The following is a 16,216-nucleotide window of genomic DNA, read 5'->3' as shown; positions in this document are numbered from 1 at the left end:
GGACAGTAGCCTGAAAAGTTCATTCATTTATTTTATGAAAGATTTATAGAATAATGGCTGACTTTTTGCCAGAATGTAACTTTGTGGAGGAGGAATTTGATTTAGCAGAGTTTGATGGCCGCCCTTATTTATTTGAGCCAGAATACACTGATGAAGAGCTTCATGAAATTGAAGAATGGAGGAGGAGAGAGAGAGAGAGAGAGGCACAACAGGTAGTTAGAGGACGACAGAGGAGGAATGGCTGCTGGAAGGATTTAGCTCGGTTTAGATTTAGATTGGTGGTGTAACGTTACCTGTGAATGCTGTACCCCAGTGCCCACAGAAGAGGAATAGCCTACCTCTGTTGCAAGGAATGGGACCGGTTGCAGCCTTAGCTAAATGGTAAACAATAAACATGGCAGCACACCGGTAAGGTAAGAACACACGTTTACATGTCGTTTTCTATATGTTCTCTGACATTTATCCTAACGATATGAGGCGGTCTTTGTGGAGAAAAAGCTTGTTTAGTGGACTAACTTTGCACTTGAAAGGATGCCCGTTCAGTTAAGTTTTAACAGGTCTGACGCTACAGCTGTATCTAGGCTAACGGCTAACATGCTAACTATTATTTCTATGTCACTAGTGACTTGAAACAAACTTAGGACGATAGGAGACGGGTTGAAATAAACCGAAATTGCCCTTTAATCACGAACTTTATCTTGGGAGGAAAAAAGCAAACAGTTTATTTCTTAACAGTGTTTGCATGAAACCTGAACACTTTGAACCCTTTATGGATAGGGCTGTACCCAAATATTTGGATATTCAAATATTCGTTTCTATGGGTAGGTATTCCTTAAGAAGATTTGGTATTCGATTTTCGTTTTTTTTCTTTTCTTTTTTTTCTTTTTTACATATTTTTATATAGGCCTAGCTGTTTTTTTCATTACCTTTTGAATTTAATATGAATTATGGAACCGTTTTGTCAACGTTTGTTTCCCCCGTTTTGTACAATTAATTATTGTTCAAAGTTTCAACAAGTTTCTGGAGTGCGTGACCCAAGTGTGTTTTGAAAACGACCGCGGACTGTCACCTGCTCAACGCATCATTACCTTCGGATGCCGTGACAGTAATAGCCTAATGATTATAATAACAATAATGTCAAACTATCATTTACAGACCGATTTAACAGACGATCACTGCTGCCCGACCCACAGGTCCATTTCCGGTTCCCGCAGGTTACGGGTCGACCCGTGCATCACTACTCAGCTCAGTCTATAAAGGCTGTACATACAACAGTAAGGCTATAGACATTATATTCTATTCAGGCCGGCAGAACCAGCAGCGCATCGGCTCTACAGTGCACGGCACTGCTGATTAACCATTTTCAGCACAGAGTGTCTGCCAGCAACCAATTACTTGCAGAGGCATCCTACAACTTGTTTCAACGGTTCCGATTTAATCAGAAGACAAATTAAACAGGATGACTAGCCAATGTGAAAATCAGAAGAAAGCATAGAATAATGTACTGAAGGAGACTGTTGTGCCATCACATTTTTTGTGGTTTGAGAGCAAAGATCCGGTCGCCGCTGTGCAAAACTCTGCAATACCATTCTCAAACTTGAATGAAAATCAATTTCGGAGTGGGGCTGGTTCGGAACGGCGGTGTTTCGGAATGGAGGGCTGTCCCCTGTTGGAACATTGTGCGCGCAGAGCCCTTCACCACCTGGATCCTAAAATAAACACCTGTTTTATTACATAATCATGCTTCCGTGTTGCGCCATTCATAAAGATCCTATTTCTGTCATTCAAATAACAAGAATTGTGGTTTAATACTATTAATTATAACAGCCAACTTATCTTAAATCATAATTAAAATCCCGTCATAATTAAAATCCCATCCCGGACATAACGTGCACGGGCTCGAGCTGGGTCGGGCTGGATTTTTTGGGCCCGATCTAAGCTCTCTTAGCCGCTCTCGTTTCCCCTGAGCCGCCTCAAGAAGTGCCTGCTCTCGCCCTGCAGCTAGGCGGAGTCCCTCCTGATCAAAACGCCGCTCCACCTCTGAGCGCAGCAGGTCCAGGGCCTCTGTAGCCTATGTAGTCAGGCAGGCTGCATATCACATCAAAAGCATAGATCTATGCATTCATGATATGAAAGAGATAAATGTAAGTCAGACAAATTGAGTTTAAATTCAGATTCTTTATCTTTTGTTTTATGTTTGTGAACTACAAGCCACGGAGGGGCATTGAGAAAAAAATAAAACATACCAGCGCTAGAAATGTTTGATTGCGAACCAGATAGGCCTACAATTTGGCACGCTTTTTGATTTATTTCTATTTTTTATAACTGGGGAGTTCTTACAATACGGTGGGGATTACTGCTAGGATAGAGCCAGACGGCTAAGAGTCTACCCGGAGCCTGCCGAGGATGCTCGAGGCTTTACCGGGCTGGTGAGGCATTAACAGGTGCGCACAATTGAGTGCCTGCTGGAGGCTGTATCTTTCTCTCTATGGCCCCTCTCTGTATTTTACCTACTGTATGAGTGGAAGTGAAGAGTGAAAGTCTTTTTTACCATAAGTAATGTAATATAGGGACCTTTGATTCGGCTTAAAAATAATGTGGCAGGAGGGTAAAAGTGGGGGGGCCAATGGCCCCCTGGCCCCCCCGCTTCCGCTTCCGCTTCCCAGCCTGTCAGGCTAAAGTTCGCAGTACCGGAAGACCGTCTACGGAGCTACCTAGCCAAGCCACAGTTAGCTGAACGAAGCGGCAACATGGCACAGTTTCAAGTCTCCCCGCCAGAAAAGTTCACCTTCAAGGCTGAAGACTGGCCTAAATGGATTAAACGCTTCGACAGATTACGCATTGCTTCTGGATTGGAGACCCAAGCAGAAGAGAATCGCAGGAATGTGATCTTTGAGAGAGCAAAGTTTAATCAGCGGCATCAAGAAACGGGCGAGACGGCCGACAGTTTCATTACGGCGCTGCACTGCCTGGCGGAGCACTGCGGTTACGGGGCTCTACATGATGAGATGGTGAGGGACAGGCTTGTGGTGAGTCTGCGGGACAAACGCCTATCTGAACAGTTGCAAATGGACCCGGAATTGACGCTACAAAAGGCCGTCACCAGAGTCAAACAGAGCGAGCAGGTAAAAAAGCAGCAAGAAATGTTAAGAACATTTTTCCATTAATATCATCCATGAGAAACAATTAATGAGCTATAACTCAGGCTGTTAAAAACACATATTTAAAAGAATATCGTCTAATTATCGTTATCTTCAAAATCCCCCAAAATATCGAGATATTATTTTTTGTCCGTATCGCACACCCCTAGTACCATAAACGTACCTTGTTATTATGCATTCAGTACTCAGCTATTCAGATAATACACAGGTTCATATATTCATGTTTTTATTTTAAACATGTGCAAGGTACAGTGAGTAGGGTGGCCTTGCCACTGCCATTTATAAACATATCTTGTCAGCTGATACCAATGCCAATATCAACACTGTCTGTCAATTGCATGATAATCAAGCATGCAAGCTATTCAAATTGACGTTTCTATTTTAAACGTAAATGTGGAAACAAAAGTGAGTGATGGCCTATAAGTGCTAGTGTTGTCACAATGGCAGGGGCGGCAGTAGCTCAGTCCATAGGGACTTGGGTTGGGAACCGGAGGGTCGCCTGCTCGAGTCCCCGTCCGGACCAAATATGGAGCGTGGACTGGTGGCTGGAGAGGTGCCAGTTCACCTCCTGGGCACTGCCGAGGTGCCCTTGAGCAAGGCACCGAACCCCCAAGGCAGACCAAGGCAGCCCCCTCACTCTGACATCTCTCCACTTTTTGCATGCATAGGTCCTGTTTGTGCATGTGTGTGTCTTTCGGACCTGTGTGTTAATGACAAAAAAGAGTGAAAAATTGAATATATAATAAAGTATATATATATATGTATAAAAAAAACAACAACTCGATACCGATACTAAGGATGGTACTCGATACTATTTTCGAGAAAGAGAGATAAAAAGAAATACCAAAAATACAGGCATGTATTGCTTTTTTTTTTAATAAAAGTCAGAACATCACAAAAATAACAGCAACAACACAATCTTTCGGTCAGGGCTATTTAAATACAATTTCAACTGGGCCGGATTTTAAAAACAGATAATGTCAGTGGGCCACATTTTTAGCAGTGAGCAACCGATCCACTTTTTTTTTTATATATATATAGACAGACAGACAGATAGATAGATAGATAGATAGATAGATAGATAGATAGACATAATGCAGAAACAGAATAAAAAAGAGCTATCAATGCACAGAAGCATAATAAGTGACATTAACGATATGTATCAACACACACTATCTCTCTACCAGCATCTTTCATTTTAGTTTGTCTTTAACAGTGTGCTGTTAGCCCCGCAAAAGCGATTATAAACCATAATAGCAGTGAATGAGAGACCACGGACAGAGTGAATTAAAATATGGCTTTCTACATGCTGATCACATGTATTGATACAGTAGCCTATTGGCTTTTTATTGGCAGAGGTTCTATTGCATTTACTCACAGTACAAGCGTAATTGTTGTCAACAAGAGTAAATTTTACTCCCCTCAACTGCACCGCGGCCTCCCTGCTGATGTGTGTGTGTGTGTGCTGTGAGTAAGAGGTCAGCCCTGACATGCAGAGAGCAGGAGAGGCTGCAGAATGCTGATACATGAAACCCAAACTTTAAGAAGTAACGATAAGAGCTGATAACGTCGGAGCTTACTAGTATCACGGTCTTGATTAAATTTGCCTTGGGCCGTTTAACACCGGGTCTCGGTACCGATCCCTGCCCAAGCCACTCAGAGGTTGCTTCTGAGCCGCTTATTGAATAGGCCTGATTTAAACATGTCTAAACGTGAGCTTTACTGCTTGTACTTGCCGTGTTCACGTCGCGTGTGTGTGTGCGTCCGTCCAGGTCCGGGCGGCTGCTGTGAGGTGAGAGGCTGCCTGTCTGGAGTGGTGCCTGTGTAATATGGTCAGATTCGGCTGATATGTGCCCGAACCGGCAGATCAAAGGACGGCACTTTCAGTATGGATACCCATGCAAGTTGAAATCTAAATCGATACTAAGTTTTTGTATCTTTTGACAACACTACTGGGGACTGAATAGGCTCTCGGCCAATCACGGGGAACCTGACAGAGCCAGCATGTAGTAGCCTCACGTCACCAGGCTCTGGTTTCCATTCACTCTGAATTTTGTCTGGATTCTGGTTCCAGTCTATAGAGCGGATCCGGAATTCACCAAATTCACCAAAGTAAAACTTTAAATTCTGGCGCACCATCGATTTCCATCTCCGGTTTCTCCACATTGGAAAGTTGAATTGGAAAAGAAAGAAGTGTGAAGACTGTCGCCACGATAGATACATTTTAATCATTTAAACATGGACGTACAACAGTCTGTTTTAGAGGAGGTTCTTCAAGAAACTTGGTTGATAGAGCATGCTACATGGCGAGCATCACGCAGTTTTCCTCTCTCTTCCGCCCCCACCACCCCAAACTTTATCAAAAAAATGCTTACAAACTACACTCTGGTGAAGTTTTAGAGTCCTCACATCACTTGGGGAGATCGGCGGGGGGGAGCAGCTAGCACATCTAATGGCTGACGGCGCCCCAGACTAACGTCCAAGAACACAAAAATGAAACCACAAAATATCTCCAACATGCTCATCCGTAGTGATCCAAGTGTCCTGAAGCCCTGACATAAAAAGTTGTTTCGAAAAACGTCATTTGAACTCTGTTTTTAGCCTCACTCTAGCCTGTAGCTCTGACTGCTTCTCTGTGCTCCGGGCTCACGTGTGCGTGCTTGCGCGAGACCAGCGAAAGCATGAGCTTTGCTTACCTGTGTTTACATCACGTGACACATGCACCGCAGGGAGAGACAACAGTAACCACAGTAGCTAAAAGATAATTTGCACTACGCATTTTTATTAGCTTGGTGCTTTTATTTTGACGGAAAGGCGCATCCATCGAATTCCGGATCCTGTCTCTCTCGCCAGGGCCGTCGCAACCGGACAGGCAAACTAGGCAATTGCCTAGGGCCCTGAGCTGGAAGGGGGCCCCCAGAGACGGCTGACATTGGTCCATATCAATGACAATATGATGGAACCCCTATAGACACTGCAACAACGACAACACGTTGGAATCCCCCCTAATGGGACCCCCTACTAGCTGCTGCTTGCGAGTGGCAGTGGAAGTAGGGTGACCAGATGTCCCGCATTGTGCGGGACTGCACCATTTCTGTCTCTTTTCACGTGTCACGCAAATTGAGACCATGTCCCGCATGATTGGTTGCCACCCACGCTAGCATTGTTGGAGTACTGTAGTACTACAGTACCTCACGGTACCACTACTGAGGGATAAGTTCAAAGTCCAATCGCAAGAGGGTGAGTGTCCATGCGCCGTCCAATAACGGCGTGCACTGGCCACCTGGCACTCAATATGCTGCTGCGGTGGTTTGTATCCAGTGACATTTCAGGTATTAGCTGAGCTATTGAGTATCTTTAAGCAGTGAAAGTTACTATTTATTTCTTTTTACTTGTAGGTTAGATTTGTTTATATGCTACAGTGATTTGTTTTCCACAGAGCTCTACGGTGCGAGCATTTTACTTGCATTTGCAACTAAAAATAGTTTGGCGCAAGCAAAACAAATCATTCAGGAGCACGCTGTGCGAGTACAGATTTCAACCAGCAGCAGAAACTAAAGGCGAATCCTGCCGGTTGTGGGTAGAATGGGGGTCACAGACGCTGTATTCCTGTCAAATACGCCAAGGTGCCTCTTGCCTGGGGCCCCCAGAGTGTCTTGAGACAGCCCTGTCTCTTGCCCTGGTTCTGGTTGCTTACCAAAACGGCCACTAAACGGCCCCAGACTAGCATGTAGGCTAACATGCGGCTGCGTGATTGGCAGAGCAGCGATAGGGGCTAATAAGGGCTGTGAGTGAACCGGTGCCCAGTTTGAGAGAGCTCCTGTGTGTAGCTGAATGTGTGCATTTCTGACTGAAAGATAACATCTTCTGCCTCCATTTATCCATTTGCTACAATATGTTGGATTAATGTTAATGTGTATTTAAAGACATTATAATTTGTAGAAAAAAATTGGGGGAAAAAAAATATTAAAAAAATTTGTCTAATCAACCAAAAATGTCACGACCCCTCAGCAATACCTCCACGGATCCCCTAGGGGTCACAAACCCCCTGTCAAAGACCTCTGCTGTAAAGCATGCACAAAACGCAGATGGACTGTAGGCCTATACATGAAGAAGTAACTCAGCTCCCAATCACATTATCAGGGTGTGATAGTCTGACTTTGATTTCAGTCGGACTTACATGTTCACGTAAATTTTTTGATTTGAGCCATTGATTATTTAATGGCTTTTAGATTAGATAGGGAAAGAGAGAGGGGACAACATGCAGCAAATGGCCACAGGTAAGAACTGAACCCACGGCCACTGCGACAAGGATAAAGCCTTTGTACATGGGTCGCCCATTCTACCAGGTTATATCTCCAACATTCGGTAACTCACACCAAAACTATCTAGATTGATAAATAGCATTATGTTAAGAAGAAAATTATATATTTTTGATTTGAGGATGAACTGTCTATTTAAGGGGGATATTGGTATCAACAAGCCACTGGCGCTTTGTTATGGACAGTACATACCTTGGGGTGTGTTCATTCTGAGCATGTTGGACTGGTACCCACATACAGTTGTTCGTAGGTCATACTTATATAGTTTTGGTCAGCGCCAGTTGTTAAGATCTGAATGTGATCTGATATTGCTGAAAAGAAGTCAGACGAGGCAGGACACACAAGCAGAAAACACAGCTGCACTGTGGAAAATATTACCCAAACTATAGTAAACATCCCTCACAATTGACAGAATGACTTCATGGTTCAACTTTGACCTACTTTTCTTACCGTGGTTACCTCTACTATTCATCAGTTGATGTTTTAACTCCTAATTAAGTGTTTTAGTTAATCTGCAAAAAACTTTTGTTTACAACCTTCTGATTGTCTGACAGCTTGTATTTCTCCCCAAGCTTAAATAGCCTGGAATGACACTTCAAGTAAGCTTCAACTAGTCAATGTACAATTGATGCTCAACTTGCTTTACATGAAACATGTTGGCAATGGTTTTATTTGAAATTTGGAGTTTTTATTTATTTACTTTGCTTTTTTTAGGCCTCCACTGCTCAACTGTTCACACAAATAGATGATCCTAAGAAACGTCAGTGTACAGATAGATATAAGCTGACATCTAAAAGCCAACAGTCCCTCATGCATGTAAAATTCTTAAATGACTAAACAGAACAGAGCAAGTCTCAGCAAACTCTTCTGGATGACTGATGACTCAGAATAGGTCATCCAGCAGAGTTTCGCTGGCTCTCCCAGACTATTGCTTGAATTCCAAACTGTACTTCCACATTTTCGTATTGCCTGCCACCCATGCCGCCACTGCAGACACAAATGGTGCTTCTCAAAGTCAAGGAAGGATCCTTAAATGGCTGAATTTCAAGGAGGCTACATTGCCAAATCCCACCAAAGGACTGTTCCAGTACCAAAGATTCTTTGGATTCTACCGAGGACCGAGTCTTTCCTTCAGAGAATTTTCAAGGATGCATGTGTGTATCCTCAGAGGGCATGACATACCCACAATTCTTTGTACATGATTTACTGGAATTAAAGGCAGGGCTCTTCAATGGGCACTCACTAGCCTGTTCCAATGTGTGTTCACCGAATGCTAGGAAGGAGTCTTGCCAAGTCTCAGTAGAACCCAATTTGGAAGAACCTGTCCTACCATAGAAGCATCATTGACTTTGAGAAGCACCATAAGAGTTTAGAAGCGGATCAAGAGACAGACACACCTCTCTCAAACTCAGACCAAACTCTGATCAAACAGTAAAACTAGGCAGTGCTAATGAAATATAAATCAAGATTCTGTTACTACATTGGCTGTTTCTCACCTAAATATTTTTTAGAAACATATTTTAGTGTCCTATTTAGCTGTAATAGTGAAAGTCTGTGAACAGGAAGTGGGCACCATACTGTTTCTGGCATGGTGAAAATAGAAGCTTAAAAAATTGAGATCAAACAATATCAGGGTTCCTGCACATTTTGAGTTTTGTTTTTTTCTCCATTTGCACACTGTTTTTAAACATATCAGATTCAAGGTTATCCACACAAGGTTAGTGTAACAATTTCATTATACACAACAAAATTACATGACTTTTCCAAAACTTTCAATGATTTGGACTAATTCCATGACTTTTCCAGGTTTTCCATGATATGGGAACTCTTTACCATTTACCTGTAATACGAGATAATTTGTTGTAAGCCGGCTGCTATTGTGTCAAATGGACGAGTTTGCAATATGTTGCCCAGCAGCGGGGAGCATTTATATGGAGCTAGAACAGTCTCAAAATGAATAAATGCACACAGAAATTAATAAATCAAATCAAATCAAATCAAATCACATTTATTTATATAGCACCTTCTCATACAAGTAAATGTAACTCAAAGTGCTTTACAGGTTCACAGTTTCGGTCAGGCGAATGCAGTTCGAAGTGCAAAAGAGCAGGTTAAAGTGCTGCACCCTTTAAAACAGTGATACAAGATACAAAAAATATAAGAGGTAAAAATACAAATGTACGCATACGCACACGTACAAATATACATGCATGTTTATACACACATACATCAATATACACAAACACACATGTCTAGACAGATATACACATGCATGCATGCATACATGCATACATACATACATACACACACACACACACACACACACACACATACATGAATATGAAATCAATAAAATAGCTCCAGGATGGTTCAAATGGTGTGGTACAGAGTGACATCTAATCAAACGCACGTGAAAAGAGAAATGTTTTTAGTTTGGATTTAAAACACATAGTGGTGGGAGCGTGTCTGAGATTGTAGGGAAGCTTGTTCCAGCACTGGGAGGCATAAAAACTAAAGGCAGCTTCGCTGCGGCGACTTTTGACTCTGGGAACAGTTAAAAGGTCACTCTCCAATGACCGTAGAGCTCTAGTGGGCTTGTAAGGTATTAGCATGTCTGAAATATATTTTGGTCCCATGCCATTAAGAGTCTTGTATACTAGGAGCAGGATCTTAAAATCTATTCCATGTGAAACAGGTAGCCAGTGTAGTGATTTAAGAATGGGAGTGATATGAGCAGATTTCCTGGTGTTTGTCAGGACCCTAGTAGCAGAATTTTGAATGAGTTGGAGTTGTCTGCGTGCCTGTTTGGAGAGTCCAGAGAACAGGCCGTTACAGTAATCTAGTCTACTGGATATAAAAGCATGGATAAGAATCTCCAGATCATGCTTGGACATGTAGCCTTTAATTCTAGAAATGTTTTGGAGATGAAAGTAGGCTGCATTAATGTGTGCATTAAAACTTAGGTCTGAGTCCAGAATGACGCCGAGGTTTCTGACCTGGTCTTTACAGTGTAGTGAGCGCGCTTTGAGCTGGACACTAACACTAGTCCTTTTTTCCTTAGCTCCAAAAATAATGGTCTCAGTTTTGTCTTTGTTGAATTGCAAGAAGTTTTTGCAAAAATGCAAAAAAAAAAGATTCACAAATGTATTTGGGGATTTACATATATAAATATGACTCAAAACACAGATTTTCAATGCACACAAAAATATGTTTCATTCCATATAAGTAAAAGAAAATCCACAAAAAATAAGATTTATAAACATATTTGTAATGCACACACAAATATTTATTGTTTTAAATATGTGCAATTGGAATTCACAAATGTACGCATATAAAAGTATTTGCAATTTTCATCAAATACATATTTGGAGGTTGTTACATTGATATATGAACTGTCGAACCTGTGTTTACAAAGTGCTTTTAATTTGTAAACTTCCCTGCATTTGTGTGTGCGAGTTTTGAGACTCCCCTGACGTGACTTGACTCACAAATGCATTTTTTCTAAGAGGGGATTGTCTGCAGCCAATCTGATGTCTCACTCCTTTACAGCCAATCACATGAGTGCCTCCCCATGAGGGTGTTATATGATGTCATTAAAGCGCACGCAGGTGGGAGTATGGTGAAGCTGCAGTACCGCCCTGCCTGACTGTTCTGTTTACTTTATTTCAAAAGCAAATAGTTACATTACCAGTTACTCCATTTAACTAATGTCCCTTTTATCTTCCTAATTGTACTAATTTAGTATTACTTTTAGTCTATTAGATAACTTAGATACTATTTATTATTGTTTAGATACAATTTATTATTGCTTAGATGCTATTTATTATTGTATTTACTTTTATCTACTGTATATGTTTTAATGTATTTAATACCTAATTTATTTTATGTTAGGCTACATCTTAATATTTTATGTCATTTATTATAGTTTAGTTCTTAACTCCAGTGTTTCCTTAGTGGGAGCCCTCTGCACCAGGGGGCGGCTGCTCGTTCTTGCTGCTGTGGCGCTGGCTTGGGGTCCGCTCTCCCCTGGTGGGGTGGAGGGTTCAGACCATCGCCTTTTGGTGGTGACGCTGGGCTCTTCCCCTGCCTGGGCCGGGATGCGGGTTCCTGTTGGCAGCCGGGTTGCTGGGGGCTGCGGCCGCCTCCCGATGCAGACGGCTCCATGTGATGGTGTTTCCTCTCTGGTTCTTCTGTGCTCAGCCTTATTTATTATTGTTATTATTATTATTATTTATTTGTTTATCTATTTTTCTTTCTATTTTTCTTTTTTTTTTTTATTCTGTCACATTGGGTTGGGGGGTGAGGGAGGTTAAGGGGTCTGTGGGGGATCTGTTGGGGATGGGGGGGCTCTGCTTTTAACATGTAACACATGCTCTATAAATAAAGATTGATAGATTCCCTCAAAAAAATGAATAAAGAAATAAAATAAATACTTATAATAAACAACACAGAACAAACTCTAGCAGGACAGCGGAGCATCCCGACACTGTGTATCCCAGAATGGGTGTTGAAGTGTGGGTGAGAGGAGCGGAGGAAATGGCAATGGTAACGTAACCTGGGCTTGTAACTATAATCTCAAAATCTATATATTGCCTATATATATATATAAATCCCCAAATACCTTTGTGAATCCTTTTTTTGTGCACATATTCATTTTGAGACTGTTCTAGCTCCATACGTTTACTGGTCCTCTGCAGTGTAGTGCATTGTGGTAGTTGTAGGTTTTCTACCTGTTGTTCAAAACTGAATGTCACAGTCCTTTTTCTCTGTTTTCTCTGGTCATGTAGCACCAGTTTTAAAAGTATTCGTTCTACTGCATTAACAGACTGCTTTTTTTTTTAAAGGCCAGCTTTACAGCAGTAAAATATCTCTCAACGTTCAATGAAAGTTTACAGAAAACTCTATGTAACTTGTTTACAAGTGCAGTTTAAATTGGAAAATTGGCCAGTTTAAATTTGTCAAGCTTTCCACTGAACCTGCCTTTTGGTCCTTGGTGAAAACAATAATAACAAATTGACTGATCGAATTCTCCATGTGTATCTCTATATATTGAACACTGGACTGCTGCTCTTCATTTGCACACAGACTACTTGCACTCTTGCAAAACACTCACATGCCCACAGCACAGTCAGATGTCAGGAGGGATGTTTGGCTTCAGATGAAGGATTTTTGTAGAGTCATAGTGGCGATGTGTCAGCAGACAAATGATTCCAGGAATGTAACGGCTCTTACTGTAACACGCTGCTCACTTTGGGAAGCTTTCATGGCACTGAGCCAGGAAGGAAGCAGAGGAGATGGCGAAGATTTAAAATTTGGCTTGCGGTTAGTGCTTTTGCTGACTAACTCTGACTGTGTGTGTGTGTGTGTGTGTGTGTGTGTGTGTGTGTGTGTGTGTGTATGTATGTGTGTGTATGTGTGTGTGTGTTTGTGTGTGCTGCTTAAAGGGGAACTAATGTTTTTTTCAACCTGAGCCCTATTTTCCGATCTACTTTTGTTTAAATGAGTGATAGGATGTTCAATATTTGACATTTCTCCAGTACAAAGCTAGGGCTGACCTGCCTGCAGCCCGTGAGCGCGCACTATATTAAATAATAGGGCACTCAGACAGCGTCAAACGTCAAAATACGTCCACTAAGCACATATACTAAAATTGCAACAGGCAGAGGAATATGTCCAAATCCAGCTAAAGGTAAACACAGATGTTCATTTCACCTTTCCTTTATGTTGTCGGATAATTATACTAGCCTATCTGTATGAAAAAAATGCACTTTTAGTGGATGTATTTTGATGTTGTTTGACGCTGTCTGAGTGCCCTATTATTTAATATAACGTGTGCTCACGGGCTGCAGGCAGGTCAGCCCGAGCTTCGTACTGGAGAAATGTCAAATATTGAACATCCTATCACTCATTTAGACAAAAGTAGATCGGAAAATAGGGCCCAGGTTGAAAAAAACATTAGTTCCCCTTTAAATGCATTCATCACATGGCTGCTGTGTCTACCAAGCAGCAAGGCCTAAGTGTTTGAGCTACCTTACGAGGTGCTTTTGGCAGCATGTTGCCAATAAAGGCTGCTCTTTGTAATCTCAGTGTGTCCGTGTGTGTGTGTGTGTGTGTGTGTGTGTGTGTGTGTGAGAGAGAGAGTGTGTGTATTTTCTGAGTCACTCTGCCTTATGGGCTTCAGAAAAAGTGTGTCAGACTCAAAAACAACTGCAGTGTAATCCAGAATGGTGTCAGGGGTATTTTATATGTGTGTATGTGCTGCATGTTTGTGTGTGTGTGTGTGTGTGTGTGTGTGTGTGTGTGTGTGTGTGTGTGTGAGAGAGGGGATGAGTAGGTGCTGTTATTGGCAAAGAAATGACTAAATACCTCGCTTTACTGTAAGTGGGTGATGTGTCTCTCTCTCACACACACACACACACTGAAAGCATCCCCCTTTAAACTCTGATATCAGCCTGTATTCCAGCTTGAGTGACTCAGACTGTTGTCTGAGACATCCAACTCCACCCCTCCTCCAGTGTCACCCCATATCACACCATCCCATCCATACATACATTTATTCTTCTGATAACAGTTTTTACACCCCTCCACTGATACTCTCCATCTCCTTCACTCTCTGGTGTCCCTGGTGAGTACAAGAGTACAAGGTGAAATGGATGTTCTAAAAGTACCAACATCAAGTCAAAGGTTCCCTAGCTTCTTTTGTGACCTCAGCACTCTATACATTACTCACATTATAAATATTGCTCTCTACACAAGCCTTATGGCACAAGTTTAAACTTATGATGGCCTGAGGCATTATGTTTTTTGGTTGTCTGTTCATTCCTCTGTCCATCTATCCATCTATCCATCCATCCATCCATCCATACATACATACATACATACATACATACGTCTGTCCATATGTCTGTCCATGTGTCCCATACTCATGAACAAAATTTCTTTAGAGTGCCATGAGGGAATTTCTTCAAACGTTCACTTGGACTCAAAAATCAATCATTATATTTTGGTGGTCACAGGTCAATTTCAATCAATCAATCAATTTTATTTATAAAGCCCAATATCACAAATCACAATTTGCCTCACAGGGCTTTACAGCATACGACATCCCTCTGTCCTTATGACCCTCGCAGCGGATAAGGAAAAACTCCCCAAAAAAAACCCTTTAACGGGGAAAAAAAACGGTAGAAACCTCAGGAAGAGCAACTGAGGAGGGATCCCTCTTCCAGGACGGACAGACGTGCAATAGATGTCGTACAGAACAGATCAGCATAATAAATTAACAGTAATCCGTATGACACAATGAGACAGAGAGAGAGAGAGAGAGAGAGAGAGAGAGAGAGAGAGAGAGAGAGAGAGAGAGAGAGAGATGCAGGTAATGACAGTAGCTTACAAGGTCACTGTGACCCCCGTTGTCTCATTCTTGTGAAAGCAATATCTCAAGAACACCTTGAAGGAATTATTTCAAATTTGGCACAAAAATTTACTTGGTCTCAATGATAAACTGATTAGAATTTGGTGTTTAAAATCACTTGGCAGTTCAACTCAGCGCAGGAGAAGAGAGACAGAAGTGAAGAAAGCAAAAAAACAGCTAAAGTCAAGAAGGTGTGAGACTGAAATAAACTTATGTTTATGTTAGGTAGCCATTGAACTCCTTAGCAGAAATGGTTTGTGATTGTTTGTGTTACTCTTCACTAGCGCACGGTAAATATCCTTTGTTCTTTCGACATCAGGTTGTGTTGTTTATGTGCTAAATGGCTTACTAGCATCTTGAATCTGTTCTGCTGGTCTTCTATTTCCCCTTTGAATGATCAATACAGACTACAGCCGTTAGTTAGCTCCTCTCACAGAATCCCAGAATGTTCATACTTGTTAGCAGTGATGCCAGTAATCTGATTACTTTTTTCAGTAACGAGTAATCTAACGCGTTAATATCTCCAAACCAGTAATCAGATTAAAATTATTTATCCACGTGACTGTTCGTTACTATTGTGTTACTATGCCATCTCATAACGTAGACAGAATGCAGTTTTTTTGGTCATTTTCGATAGTAAAATATATTTATTTGCGGTTTTCTTTCGTCTCAGGAAGTGACGTCATGTGTGCGACTGTGATAGCTCACGCATGCATCGCGAAAACAAGCTTCTAGGGAGCGACAGAGCTCCCGCTGAACACGTGGCCCCAAACCAAACGTAAACAACCACAACAATGGAGCAAGGTGAGAGGTTTTCTAGCTGGAAATGCAGCCATTATTTTGAGTTTGTTTCAGTTAAGGACGACAAGAATATTTCTGTTCATTGTACTGGCAACAAAATGTTCGTTGTGCTGGCAACAAAATGCTATCCTGCTTCAAAAACACAATGTCCAATTTGAAGAAACATTTGGAATCGCGGCACAGCACAGTCAAGCTCACAGAGAAAGTACCTCAGAGAGCTGCGAGCAAAGCCTCAGCCTCGACTTCTGCAGGAGATCACCCACCCACCAAACAACAAAAGCTGGACTTTAGTGCTGCAAAACCACAGCCAGTGAGTGGGGGAGAGTTGAAGAAGTTGGTCAGGCGGTATGTTGTAGAGGAAATGCTGCCGCTGAACACTGAGTATAAGCAAAACCGGTTGTCATTTTTATGTTGAGGCGGCGGTGCCAGCGGTCTAAAGTAACTAATTAAGTCACTAGTAATGTAACTTAGTTACTTATAAAATCAAGTAATCATTATAGTAACTAGATTACTTTTTAAAT

This window comes from Epinephelus moara, chromosome 23, assembly GCF_006386435.1.
Source record: "Epinephelus moara isolate mb chromosome 23, YSFRI_EMoa_1.0, whole genome shotgun sequence".
NCBI classification, from domain to species: Eukaryota; Metazoa; Chordata; class Actinopteri; order Perciformes; family Serranidae; genus Epinephelus; species Epinephelus moara.
The sequence above is the reverse complement of the archived record's forward strand: the minus strand, read 5'-3'. Positions refer to the sequence as shown.